Below are 12607 nucleotides of genomic sequence, written 5' to 3'. Positions count from 1 at the left end.
CAGCAGGGCAGGCAGTGTCTATGGAACTGAAGAAACAGTTGACATTTTGGGCTGAAACCCTTCTTCAAGATCTTTACTTTTCTGTCTATCTGAGAAAGTTTCACTTCGATATGATTAGCATAGAATTTTGAACTCACATTTCCAAATGAGCCACAACTGTTACTGTCTTTATCCCTAATGAATAATAATGGCGTTGAAGCTGTTAAAATAGGAAATGAGGATCCTGTGATTTTTCAGTATCTGAAACTGTTTCGAGAGCGATCCATTATCAAAACAAATTATGGCAAAGGGTTAGTAACTGCATCTTACGATAACACACACAAAATGCTGGAGGAAATCAGCAGGTCAGGTAATATCTATGGAGAGGAATAAAGATTCAGTGTTTCAACCAAGATCCTTCATCAGGACTGCAAAGGAAGGGGAAGAATCCAGAATAAATTTTCTCCTTGATTAAAGGTGATGCCTTGATGCCTGAAACATCAGCCCTTTCTTCCTCTCTATAGATGCTGCCTGACCTGCCGAGTTCCTCCAGCACTTTGTGTGTGTTCCTCAGGATTTCCAGCATCTGCAGAATCTCTTGGGCTTATCTTAAAATAATATTCATTTTGTATTAGAGCGACCAGTAAGGCAGTCCTGTGCTGTATCATGACTCACACAGTGTTGCACTCGCATACTGGCACAGTCCTCACATGATTTACTGTCAAGAAACTAAATAGAAAGATCTATTTTTATCTGTGGGTTTACATAGAAAATCATTACATTCTAACAGATTTTGTTATGCTTTGTTGGAGCAGAACAAGTTAACCTTCATCTGATTTGATCAGAACCTTGTAACTCCCCTTTTGTCATCAGTCCACTGGATCTAAAGGTAGTACATATTATAAATTTAACAGGGCAGGAACTTCTTTTCCTATCTGCCTCTTCAGAGAAGCTAAATGATTTTATGACTAGAATTTTGATGTCCATCAAAATGTACCTCACCCTTGAACAACCTACTACACTAACTCAATACTGTTCACAATACTTCATAAATCAAAATATTGCGTACAGGAGTTGGGATGTTATGTTGAAGCTCCCCCTCGGTACAAGACATTGGTGAGGCCTAATTTGGAGTATTGTGTGTAATTCTGCTCACCTACCCACAGGAATGATAGCAATAAGGTTGAAAGAGTACAGAGAAAATTTTCAAGGATGTTGCCAGGACTTGAGGACCTAAGTTACAGAGGAAGTTGAATAGGTTAGGACTTTATTCCCTGGAGTGCAGGAGAATGAGAGGAGTTTTGATACAAAATTATGAGGGATATAGACAGGGTAAAATTCAACCTGGCTTTTTCCACTGAGGTTGTGTGAGTCTAGAACTAGAGGTCATAGGTTGTGGTGAACTACATACACCTGTCTGGAGACACCCCTCTGCTGACTGCTCCTGTGGCTCCTCCCACAGACCCCGGTATAAAGGCGATTGGAGGCACTGCTCCTTCCTCAGTCTCCAGGATGTTGTGTGGTGGTCTCTTGCTACTAGTCGTGGTGTCTTGCAGCTAATAAAAGCCTATCGTTCGCCTCCCGTCTCTGAGAGTTATTGATGGTGCATCATAGGTTCACTGTGAAAGATGAAGTATTTAAGGGAAACTTGAGGAACTGTTTTGCAGAGAGCGTGGTGAGAATGAACTGCCGGCAAAAGCGCTGGATGCAGGTTCAATTTCAACATATTAGAGAAATTTGGGCAAGTAAAATACATGGATGAGATAGGTATGGTGGGCTATGGTCCAGGTGCAGGTTGATTGAATTGAATTGACTTGATTTCTTACATCCTTCACGTACACGAGGAGTAAAAATCTTTACATTATGCCTCTGTCTAAATGTGCAATGTGCAATCATAGTAATTTATAATAAATAGAACAGTCAATGTAACATAGAAATACACTCAAAACAGCGTGGGTTAATCAGTCTGATGGCCTAGTGGAAGAAGCTGTCCCGGAGCCTGTTGGTCCTGGCTTTTATGCTGCGGTACCGTTTCCCGGATGGTAACAGCTGGAATAGATTGTAATTGGTGTGAGTCAGGTCCCCAGTGATCCTTTGGGCCCTTTTTACACACCTGTCTTTGTAAATGTTCCGAATCATCAGAAGTTCAGAACACAATGGGATCATGTGGAATAATGGATTCGCACAGAATAGTGCACTAACTATTAAATACATCTCTTCTCTCTCTTTCAATCATTTAACCGTACTCTGTGCAAATACTAATTTTCTTTACCCTCTTCAGTCCTTAAAATTTTCCAAAATATATCTCTTCAGACCAATAATCTTTTCCACCTATTCTGTCTTCCTTCAACAGCCATATCCTTCAATTCAATTCACCTAAGCACTCAGTATACCACCGTGATTTGTTCACTTATCCATCTGACTGGTTCACTTTCAAACTGTCTTCGTGTTAATCATGTTGCCCTCCATTATCTCGGTAGGGTTATGTATGAGAATTCAGTCTCTCACTCAGCTCTATGCTGCTATGGTCGGCTTTCACACTCACAGCCTGCATATTAAGTGCTACCATTTCAAGGATTTGTGTAGAGACAGGATCTATATGTGGGGAGTCTCTTGGCACCAGTGGCATATGGAAGTAACAAGGAGAAGGAACAACATGAGCAGCAGTTTTTGGAGTGCAAGTTTGTCAGCAGGGGATTTAAGTGAGGTTTGAAGGATTTATGTAGACCAGTCAAAAAGGTAGCTTTAGATAAATTTCCTGGCATATTGATCAGAATGTCCTGCAGCAAGAAGAAGCCCAGCACAATTGGCAATTGTAAGCCCAACCTTTCCTGAGTTCAAGAGCAGCAAGTAGTGTTGCAGCTTTACAAAATCCTGGTTAGACCACACTCAGAATATTCTGCTCGCTTCTATTCTCCTCATTATAGGAAGAATGTAGAACTTTTAGAGCGTACAGAGCAGATTGGCCAGGATACTGCTTGGATTAGACAGCATGTCTTATGAGGATAGGTTGAGTAAGCTGGGGTTTTTCACTTCAGAGGTGTATAAAATGACAAGAGTGGATAGTCAAAGACTTTTTCCCAGGGTGGAAATGGCTAATACCAGGGGGCATAATCTTAAGGTGGTTGGAGGAAGTATGGGGGGGGGGGGGATGTCAGAGATAAGCTCTTTACGTAGAGAGTGCTAAGTACTGGGAATACCATACCAAGAATGGTGGTAAAGGCAGATACGCTAGGCCCAGGGGCATTTAAGAAACTGTCAGAGGGTCTGCACAGTATGTAGGTTGAAGGGCTTGTGCAGTGTTCTAAGTTCCATGTTTTTTCCAAGTGCAAGTCCATTTTCAGTCCTGTGGACCCAACAATGTTGCTTTTTTATTTCTTCAGGTACAGTGCGGAATCAACCCTTCTAGACCTTCGAGCCGTGCCACCCAGTAATGCCCAATTTAACCCTAGCCTAACCATGAGACAATTTACAGTGACCAATTAACCTACCAATCAGACTGTGGGGGGAAACCAGAGCACCAGGAGGAAACCAATGCAATCACGGGGAGAACGTACAAACTCCTTACAGACAGCAGTGGGAACTGAACTCGGGTCGATGGTACGGTAACAACTATGATACCATGCCTGCCCTAGACTCTGATGGCTAACACTGCAGCTTCCAGTACGGTGCTCCATGCAGCCATTGTGTATTACCAGGACAAGAGCAGACTGCGGTTACGCAAGCACAGATTGCTGCCATCATGGCCAATGATGTAACATGCACCAAATCAACAAATACGGTGACAGACGATGGTGAACTGCTCCAGTTTTCAGCCTAGCCCTCCGGCCCCTAGGTCATGCTCCAAAGTTACCTGTGCCCATCCGCATTTGGGACATAGGACATAGGAGCAGAATTAAGCCCACTGGCCCATTGAGTCTACTCAGCCATTTGATGATGGGTGATTTATTTTCCTACTGAAACCCATTCTCCAGCCTTCTGCCCCCATAACCTTTAAAGATGGGAAAATGAGGTTAAGAGGGAATATAAACGACTAAAGAAAGAAAGTCATCAGTCTTATGGCAGCCATTGAGGCCTGTGTGGGTACACTGGAGACAAGATACACAGAGGAATGCACCAATGGAAGAAGTCAGTCACGTGGACCCAACTAAGTTACTTTTTTAGTTACTGAGATACAGTGCGGAATCAAACTGTCCGGCCCATCGATTCTGTCTTCCTTCAGCAACCATATCCTTCAATTCAATTCACCAAAACTCTGAAGCTTAGGTCTGAAGGTAGATAAGTCACCTGGAACAGATGAGTGTACACCACATGGTTCTGAAAAAGCTGGCTGAAGAGATTGTGGAGACATTAGCAATGATCTTTCAGGAATCACTAGATTCTTGAATGGTTCCAGAAGACTGGAAATTTGCAAGTGTCACTCCACTCCTCAAGAAGGGAGGCACAGAAAAGTGAACTTATAGGCCAGTTAGTCTGACCTCAGTGGTTGAGAAGATGTTGGAGTAGATTATTAAGTATGATGTCTCAGGATACTTGGAGACTCATGATAAAATAGGCTGTAGTCCTCTTGGTTTCCTCAAGAGAAAATCTTGCTGGACAAATCTATTAGAATTCTTTGAAGAAAGAACAATCAGGATAGACAAAAGAGAGTTGGTGGATGTTGTGTATTTGGATTTTCAGAAGGCCTTACACAAGGTGCCACACATGAGGCAGTTTAACCGGCTATGAACTCATGGTATTACACGAAAGATTCTAGCATGGATAAAGCAATGGCTGATTAATGGGGGGAAAGGGAGTCCTTTCTGGCTGGCTGCCAGAAAGAGAGAAACACAGCCAGAAACACTAGTTGTGTTCCACAGGGGTCTGTGTTGGGACTGATTCTTTTTACATTATATGTTAATGATTTGGATGATGGAATTGATGCCTTTTTCACAAAGTTTGCAGACGATACAAAGATAGGTGGAGGGCCATGTAGTTTTGAGAAAGCAGAGAGTCTACAGAAGGACAAAGAATCAATATCAATACCTAGGAGAATGGACAAAGAAGTGGCAGACAGAATACAGTGTCAGGCAGTGTATGGTCATGCACTTTGGCAGAAGAAATGAAAATGGTAACTGTTTTCTAAATGAAGAAAAAATTTAAAAATCTGAGTTGTAAAGGGACTTGGGAATCCTTTGAAGGAGTCCTTAAAGGTTAATTTGCAGGTGGAGTCTGTGGTGAGGAAGGCAAATGTGATGTTGGTATTCATTTCAAGAGGACTAGAATATAAAAGCAAGGATGTAATGTTCAGACTTTATAAAGCACTGGAGAGGCCTCACTTAGAGTATTGTGAGCAGGTTTGGGCCCTTTATCTTAGAAAGGAGATGCTGAAACTGGAGAAAATTCAAAGAAGGTTCACGAAAATGATTCCAGGATTGAACAGCCTGTCGTATAAAAAATCATTTGATGGCTCTGGGCCTGTATTCACTGGAATTCAGAAGAATGAGAGGTGACCTAATTGAAACCTATCGAATTGTGAAAGGCCTTGATAGAGTGGATGCAGAGAGGATGCTTCTTATGGTGGGAGTGTCTAAGACCAGAGGGCACAGCCTCAGAATAGAGGGGCATCCTTTTGGAAAGTTGAGGAGGAGCTTCTTTAGCCAGAAAGTGGTGAACTTGTGGAATTCGTTGCCACAGGTAGATGTGGAGGCCAAGTATTTATGTATATTTAAGGTAGACATTGATAGATTCTTGATTGACCAAGACATGAAGGGACACAGGGAGAAGGCAGGAGATTGAGGCTGAGACGAAAAATGGATCAGCCATGATGAAATGCAGAGATGCAAAGGGCCTTGGGAGTCCTTGTGCAAGATACCTGAAAGGGTAACCTCCAGGTTGAGTCGGTTGTGAAGAAGGCGAATGCAATGTTGGCATTCATTTCTAGAGGTATAGAATATAAGAGCAGGGATGTGATGTTGAGGCTCTATAAGGCACTCGTGAGACCACACTTGGAGTATTGTGTACAGTTTTGGGCTCCTTATTTTAGAAAGGATATACTAAAATTGGACAGGGTTTAGAGAATATTCACAAGACTGATTCCAGGAATGAAAGGGGATTCCTTCTATGAGGAATGTCTGGCAGCTCTTGGGCTGTATTCCCTGGAGTTCAGGAGAATGAGGGGAGATCTCATTGAAATGTTCCAAATGTTAAAAGGCCTGAAGAGATTAGATATGGCCAAGTTATTTCCAATGGCAGTGGAGTCTAGGACAAGAGGGCACGTCTTCAGGATTGAAGGACATCTTTTTAGAACTGGGATGCAAAGAAATTACTTTAGTCAAAGGGTGGTATCTCTGTGGAGTTTGTTGCCATGAGTGGCTGTGGAGGCCAAGTCACTGGGTGTATTTAAGGCAGAGATAGATCAGTTCTTGATTAGCCAGGGCATCAAAGGGTATGGGGAGAAGGCAGAGGAGTGGGGATGACTGGAAGAATTGGATCAGCCCATGATTGAATGGCGGAGCAGACTCGATGGGCTAAATGGCCTAATTCTGCTCCTATACTTTATGCTCCTATTTAATATACAGTTACAGGTGAGGGCTGTATAAACCCATCGAGCAGGCAGCGGACCACCAGGAATCTTGACACACGCTCTGCTATTCTGACACCTGCTCTGTGACAGCCCAAGGAGCAGACACAGTGGTTGTCATCATATTTCACACGGCAGTAGTATCTCTATCCTTGTGCGCCTGCTTATGTACCAAAGGCATCAGTGGCCAGTGCTTTTCACTGAAATTTGTTGAAATACTCATGGGAAGGTGGACCGTCACAGAATGACAGTATCACTGCTACAACAATTTACAGGCACTGACTGACAACACGGCCGCTAGGTGTTGAGGGGAATCCTCTTTGTTTATGGAATAAGACAGAGCTGACATGCAGGACAAGCAAAATGAGGTGTGTGCAGTGAACTATGTGTTAGAACCTTTGTCAGCCAGGGTGCATTCTCTGCCTGCCAGCAATAAATTATGGACAGCTGTTTCTGAATAGAGAGCTTGGGTAACCTCTCCCTTACAGCATGAGATGTTAACCTGTACAGTGTTGCAAATATCTGCAACTTCAGCTTAGAGGCAGCCAGGGAGATAGAAGTTCATTGCCACCATCACCTTGATAGCAGCTCTTAAAGGGATCTTTGGCTTCTCAGTTTCACATACAAGTTTAATTGTCATTCAACCACATGTAATTACCCATGAATACAGCCAAACAAAACTGTGTTATCCTGGGTCCAAGCTGCAAACCACAGTACCATCAGTCACATACAGCACAAGGCACTTGTAAGACAGCAGTAAAGTACAGTCACACAAAAAAATATCGTCCAAGTCCTCGAGTCCCGTGACTGTTGCAGCAGTCTGCAATTGAACACAATGCAGCTTGTCTTCTGCCAAGCAAACACTGAGGGAACAGCACTGACTCCAGCATGTGCGGTGCACTACACCGCCCCTGGCACTCTGGCTGAAGGCACCAACTCCAGTGACTGGGCATCCCTCTGGCGGCTGCAAACAGGAAGCCTGGTCCTTACTCTGACCGAGGCCAAGCAGCTCACCTGTTGTCTGCCCCCGGTGGGGATGCACCAAAAATTACAACAAATGGAAGTCAAAGTCAAATTTATTATCAAGGTGTGCTTATGTTACCATATAGCTACCTTGAGATTCATTTTCTTGGAGGCATTTACAGGAAAAATGATAAAATGCAATAGAATTTTTGAAAAACTATTTATAAACAAAGACTGACAAACAAGCAACATACAAAAGATGACAAAATGTGTAAATAAAGAAATACTGAGAAAACAAGTTTTAGAAGCCTTGAAAGTGAGCCCATAGGTTGTAGAATCGGTTCAGAGTGAGGTGAGTGAAGCTATCCAGACTGATTCAGGTACCTGCTGGTTGTAGGCTAATAACTTCCTGAACCTGGTGGTATGGGACATACCTCCAACCTGATGGTAGTAGTAAGAAGAGAGCATGGCCTGGCCAGTGGCGTCCTTGATGATGGATGCTGCTGTCTTGTGGTAGTGTTCCACGTAAATGTTCTCAGTACTTAGGAGAGCTTGGCCTGCTTTGGAAGTTTTAGTGAGATGAGGGTTTTGAAGCAGAATTGTCCCAGATATTGTTGCTTTTTGAGGATCCAGAAGCAGAATTCTTGTCCAAGGACTCGGGGGTCATTGCCTCAGGTTGAACCACTTCTCCTCCCTGATTCACCATTCTTTTCTTCTATGCCCCTGTGCTAATTCTCCCAAATGTGCCATCTTCCAAAGGAAATTTTAACAATGTGGGAGATCAAATGGTTTATGCCAAAGCCTGAAGTCATCAAAGATGTTCTAGCATCAGTCACACCATTCTCCGTCAGTTTCAGTTATGATGGAACGATAGAGCAAATTCAGTGGGATGAATAGCCTAATTAATCTTATGAGCTTAAATTCTTATTATTTTATTTATGATCTTAGTCTGAATAGTCTTATGGCCTTATAATCAAAATTAAAAAAAAACAGAACTCAAAAGGAAAACAGGAACAGTGGTTAACCTGTAGATCATGGATGGTCCATTAAATTAGACTAGTGGCATTGTGTGTTTTGTTAGTGACTGAACTGGATAAAGCATTCAAGTCCAAATGGTAGTGCTGACATCTGTCAGTGTTGCAAACTGATTTAGCATCACAACTTTGTCTCTTTTGCCCTGTATTCAACGCACACATGCCAGCACACTTAAAAGAATGGCAGATGTGTGATATGTGTCATAAATGTTTTGCTTACTCCATTTTTAACTGAACAGTGCTCAGCCCCTTCAATTAAACATAACAGCAGATTTGAATTTCTTGCTCAGCTTTTAACGATTTAATATTTAATTCCTGATGCTACCAACAGATGGCAGTAACACAACAGATTATTTATTTACATAACGTGCATTTATTCTGTAATGTAACAGGGTGGTATGCAAAGTCCACCCCTCAACCCTTCTGATTGCTGGGTACATTGAAATCTTTAAAACATGAGAAATTCTGCTGGCTATCCTCCTTCCACTCCCCCATGTATTTATTCTGACATCTTCCTACTTCCTTTCCAGTCCTGAAGAAGGGTCTCCGCCTGAAATGTCAACTGTTTATTCATTTCCATAGATGCTGCTTTGTTGATATCACATGTCACGGGTAATAACGTGATTGGATGGAGTTCTGAGCATGCGCAGAAATGAATGAATGATCGAGAAGCATGGTGCTGTGAGACACACGTGCAGTTGTTGCTGTTGTAAATAAAAGTTCTAGTTCTATTCTTCCAGAATTAGTTTTGTTATTAGAAACCCATGGTATGTATAAAGACCACAACATAGTGTCAGAAGTCTGTCTAGGAGAATAATTCATTTTGCTAACATGGGAGAAGCGAAGATAATCGACAAAAAACTCGAACTTTTTTGTTTGCTAACAGCTTTAAGAATGAAAGTTTTGCAACCTCCAAAAATACTTCAGCTGACTGGGAATGTAGCTGAAAACTGGAAAAAAACTTAAACAGCATTTTGAAATTTATTTATCAGTGATCGGAGCAGAAAAAAAAAATTGGAAAAAACGAGAGCTGCTCCACGTAGTAGGGATGGACACGATTGAGGTATTTAACCATTTTACTTTTGAATATGGAGATAATTTGAATTTAAAAGTGATAATGGACAAGTTTGACTCATTTTATATACCGAAGCTCAATGTGACGTATGAAAGATACAAATTCTTTATATGTAAGCGGAAAGCTGGTCAAATGATCAATCAATTTGTTACGGAATCGAGAAACTGCAGTAAAACATGTGAATGTGCAGAGCTGATGGACTCTCTCATTAAAGACAAAACTCTTTGCGGCATTCTGGATAACGCTCTGAGAGAAAGACTCTTAAGAGAACCAGACGTGGATTTGGAAAAAACTTTGATTCTCTGCAAAGCTTCAGAATCTATGACGTTGCACGCTAAAGAGCTTTTTATTGATAGCTACGTAGACGCTGTAAAGTGCAAACCTATTAGAAAAAATAATGAAGCAACAACGAAACTGACAGAGAGCAAGACGTCATCTGAAAGAAAAAAACTTTGTGATTGCTGTGGGCGGCAGCACCGGCCAAAAAAGTGTCCAGCATCACTGCGGTAAAAGTAATCATTTTTCACGCTGTTGCAGAAGTAGAAAGGAAATAAAACACGAAAATGCAGTGCTTGAAAATGAACGTGAGGAGTTTTATATTGATGTGCTTTGTGAAAATAAAAAAAAGAAAGAATGACTGGACTACGCCATTACAAGTGAATCAAAACAATATTCTGTTCAAATTGGATACTGGAGCATAAGTAAATGTTCTTGCAGAATCTGAGTTTAATGCATTAAAGCCAAGACCAAAGTTATATCAGACAAATATAAAAGTGACTGGGGGTATTCAGGTACAGACATTCCAGTTAAAGGCAAAAGTATCACACAAGAATATGGAGCACACACTTTCATTTGTGGTCGTGCCTAAGAATGTACAGTCAATAATGGGTTTATCTGCCTGTAAGAGACTGAATTTGGTGAAAATAGTCTTAGTCCTGGACAGTGACACAGAGTCAGAACACAGGGACTTGATGAAAGAGCGAGAGAGAGCAGAACTTGATTCCAACACGGCTAAAGTAAAAGAAATCATAAAGAAAAATCCCAGACTCATCCCTTTGTTACCAGCATCTGACAAAGCATTGCCACCAAAACCAAACTTGCCGGTACAGTACAATTCTGATCTGAAGCCAAAGAGTGACAAGAATCAGGATCCAATTGAAGAAGTGAAACCACAAGTGAAGGAATTGAAAATTTTTATTGAAATGATGAAGTCTCAGTATAAAAAAGAGAGTACACAGTTAATGAATGAATTGTGATTTCTTCACAAAGCCCTCAAGAAAGAGTCAGCTTCAGAATTTCAGTTAACTGATGTGGACCAGACAAAACATGAAAATAACAACAAAACACAAGAACTGTGTGAACCACTTAGAAGGTCTACTTGTGTTCATAAACCCCCAGAGAGACTGATGTTAAATTATGCATTTGTTATGATCTATGTTGCTAATTGTCTTCTTTTTAAGGAAAGGAAGATGTGGTGATATCACGTGTCACGTGTAAGAACGTGATTGGATGGAGTTCTGAGCATGCACAGCAATGAAAGAATGATCGAGAAGAATGGTGCTGTAAGACATGTGTAGTTGTTGCCATTGTAAATAAAAGTTCTAGTTCTATTCTTCCAGAATATGTTTTGTTATTAGAAACCCACGGTACGTATAAAGAACACAACAGCTGCATAACCTGCTGAGTTCCTCCAACATTTTGTGTGTGTTGCTTTGAAATGTTTAGATCTTTGGAGACACTACTCAGTTTTGATAAGGGTCCCAGAGCAGAGGTGTTAGCTGTTTTTCCACAATGCTGCCCAACCTGCGGAATGTTTTCAAAATTTTCTGCTTTTATTTCAGATTTCCAGCATCTACAATTCTTTGATCTTCTGCACTAGGATTACACTGACATCAAGTCGTAAGGTCTGCATAACAACATTCACTTCTGTACGTCTAAAGTAATGGATATGAGAAAGGAATAAGGTTCATACAGGGACTGGAAGATACACCCCAAAATATATGGCCTCGAGACTTTTGAAAAGGAATGAATTAATTCCAGTTCATGGAATCTCCTTGACCATCAAAACAGACACTTATGATGGCATGAAGGAAATGAAGAAGATGGAATGACAGCTTTAACAGAGGAGCAAAGAGTGTGGGTGAGGTGTATGGTTAGTGCAATTACTGAAGTAGGTTAAATGCAACATTTGAATTCAATAAAAATTGCTTTATCACCAGCCAAGCAATTTCTTGTAAATTTCTGTAACTTGAAACCACCCAACCATAACTCACAAAATTACAGAAACTCACAAACAAGAAATAACAACTACCCTGTAGGACATGGATGATTCCTTGAACAACACTTCCTACAGAGACTGATGGAATCATGGTGTTTAAGGGTTAGAAAAGAGAATATCCAAATGGCACCACCGGTTTCAAATCACTGTTGCGCTGTGGGGGGGTTTAAAATGAGAATGGGTATTTGAAATCTATCCAAAGAAATCACTATTAATCGGCCAAGACAAATGTGATGGGAGGTCATGATAGTTACTGTAAATTGTAAGTGGTGCTGTGCCAGGAGAGCCAGTAATACTTGTGTGTAAATAGGCTATATGCCATCCTTATGACAGAGTTAGATCAGTTGAATGGGGCACTCTAAGGAGCATGCTAATTATCTTGAACTGCATTAGTTTACAAACATGGCTCAATGTTGCCTCCTCAAGAGCAATTAGAATCGATGATAAATGTTAGAATGGCCAATGCACCTTCGTCCCAAAATAAAAATCATAACATGTCTGTCATTCCCTCCAATGATTTTTAGAAAATGAGTCTACGGGAAGCCAGCCCTTGCTCACTCCTCTTCTAGCTGGATGCAGATAACTTGCCTTGCATGTGTGAAGGAAGGGGTGCAATGATGGTTCAGCGGTACCTGAGGCCTACTGGAGTTCATACTTCAACATCCATAAAAAAAACTTTGTCACTCTGACACAGGACACAATGCAATGATCCCACT

The 12607-nt window shown here is 41.4% G+C and overlaps 1 protein-coding gene across 1 annotated transcript in view; it reads left to right on the top strand.

The window, feature by feature from the left end:
* LOC132397708 (tumor necrosis factor ligand superfamily member 13B-like) overlaps positions 1 to 11820 on the top strand; it is a 37832-nt gene extending 26012 nt beyond the window's left edge. Inside the window, exon 7 of the mRNA XM_059976479.1 lies at positions 11455 to 11820. The gene's annotated coding sequence lies outside the window, so the exon portion shown is untranslated. The remainder of the gene's footprint in view (positions 1 to 11454) is intronic.
* The last annotated feature ends 787 nt before the right edge of the window (positions 11821 to 12607 follow it).

Source organism: Hypanus sabinus, chromosome 8 (genome assembly GCF_030144855.1).
Source record: "Hypanus sabinus isolate sHypSab1 chromosome 8, sHypSab1.hap1, whole genome shotgun sequence".
In the NCBI taxonomy this organism is placed as follows: Eukaryota; Metazoa; Chordata; class Chondrichthyes; order Myliobatiformes; family Dasyatidae; genus Hypanus; species Hypanus sabinus.
Note: the sequence above shows the minus strand (reverse complement) of the source record. Positions and strands in the feature narration are given on the sequence as shown.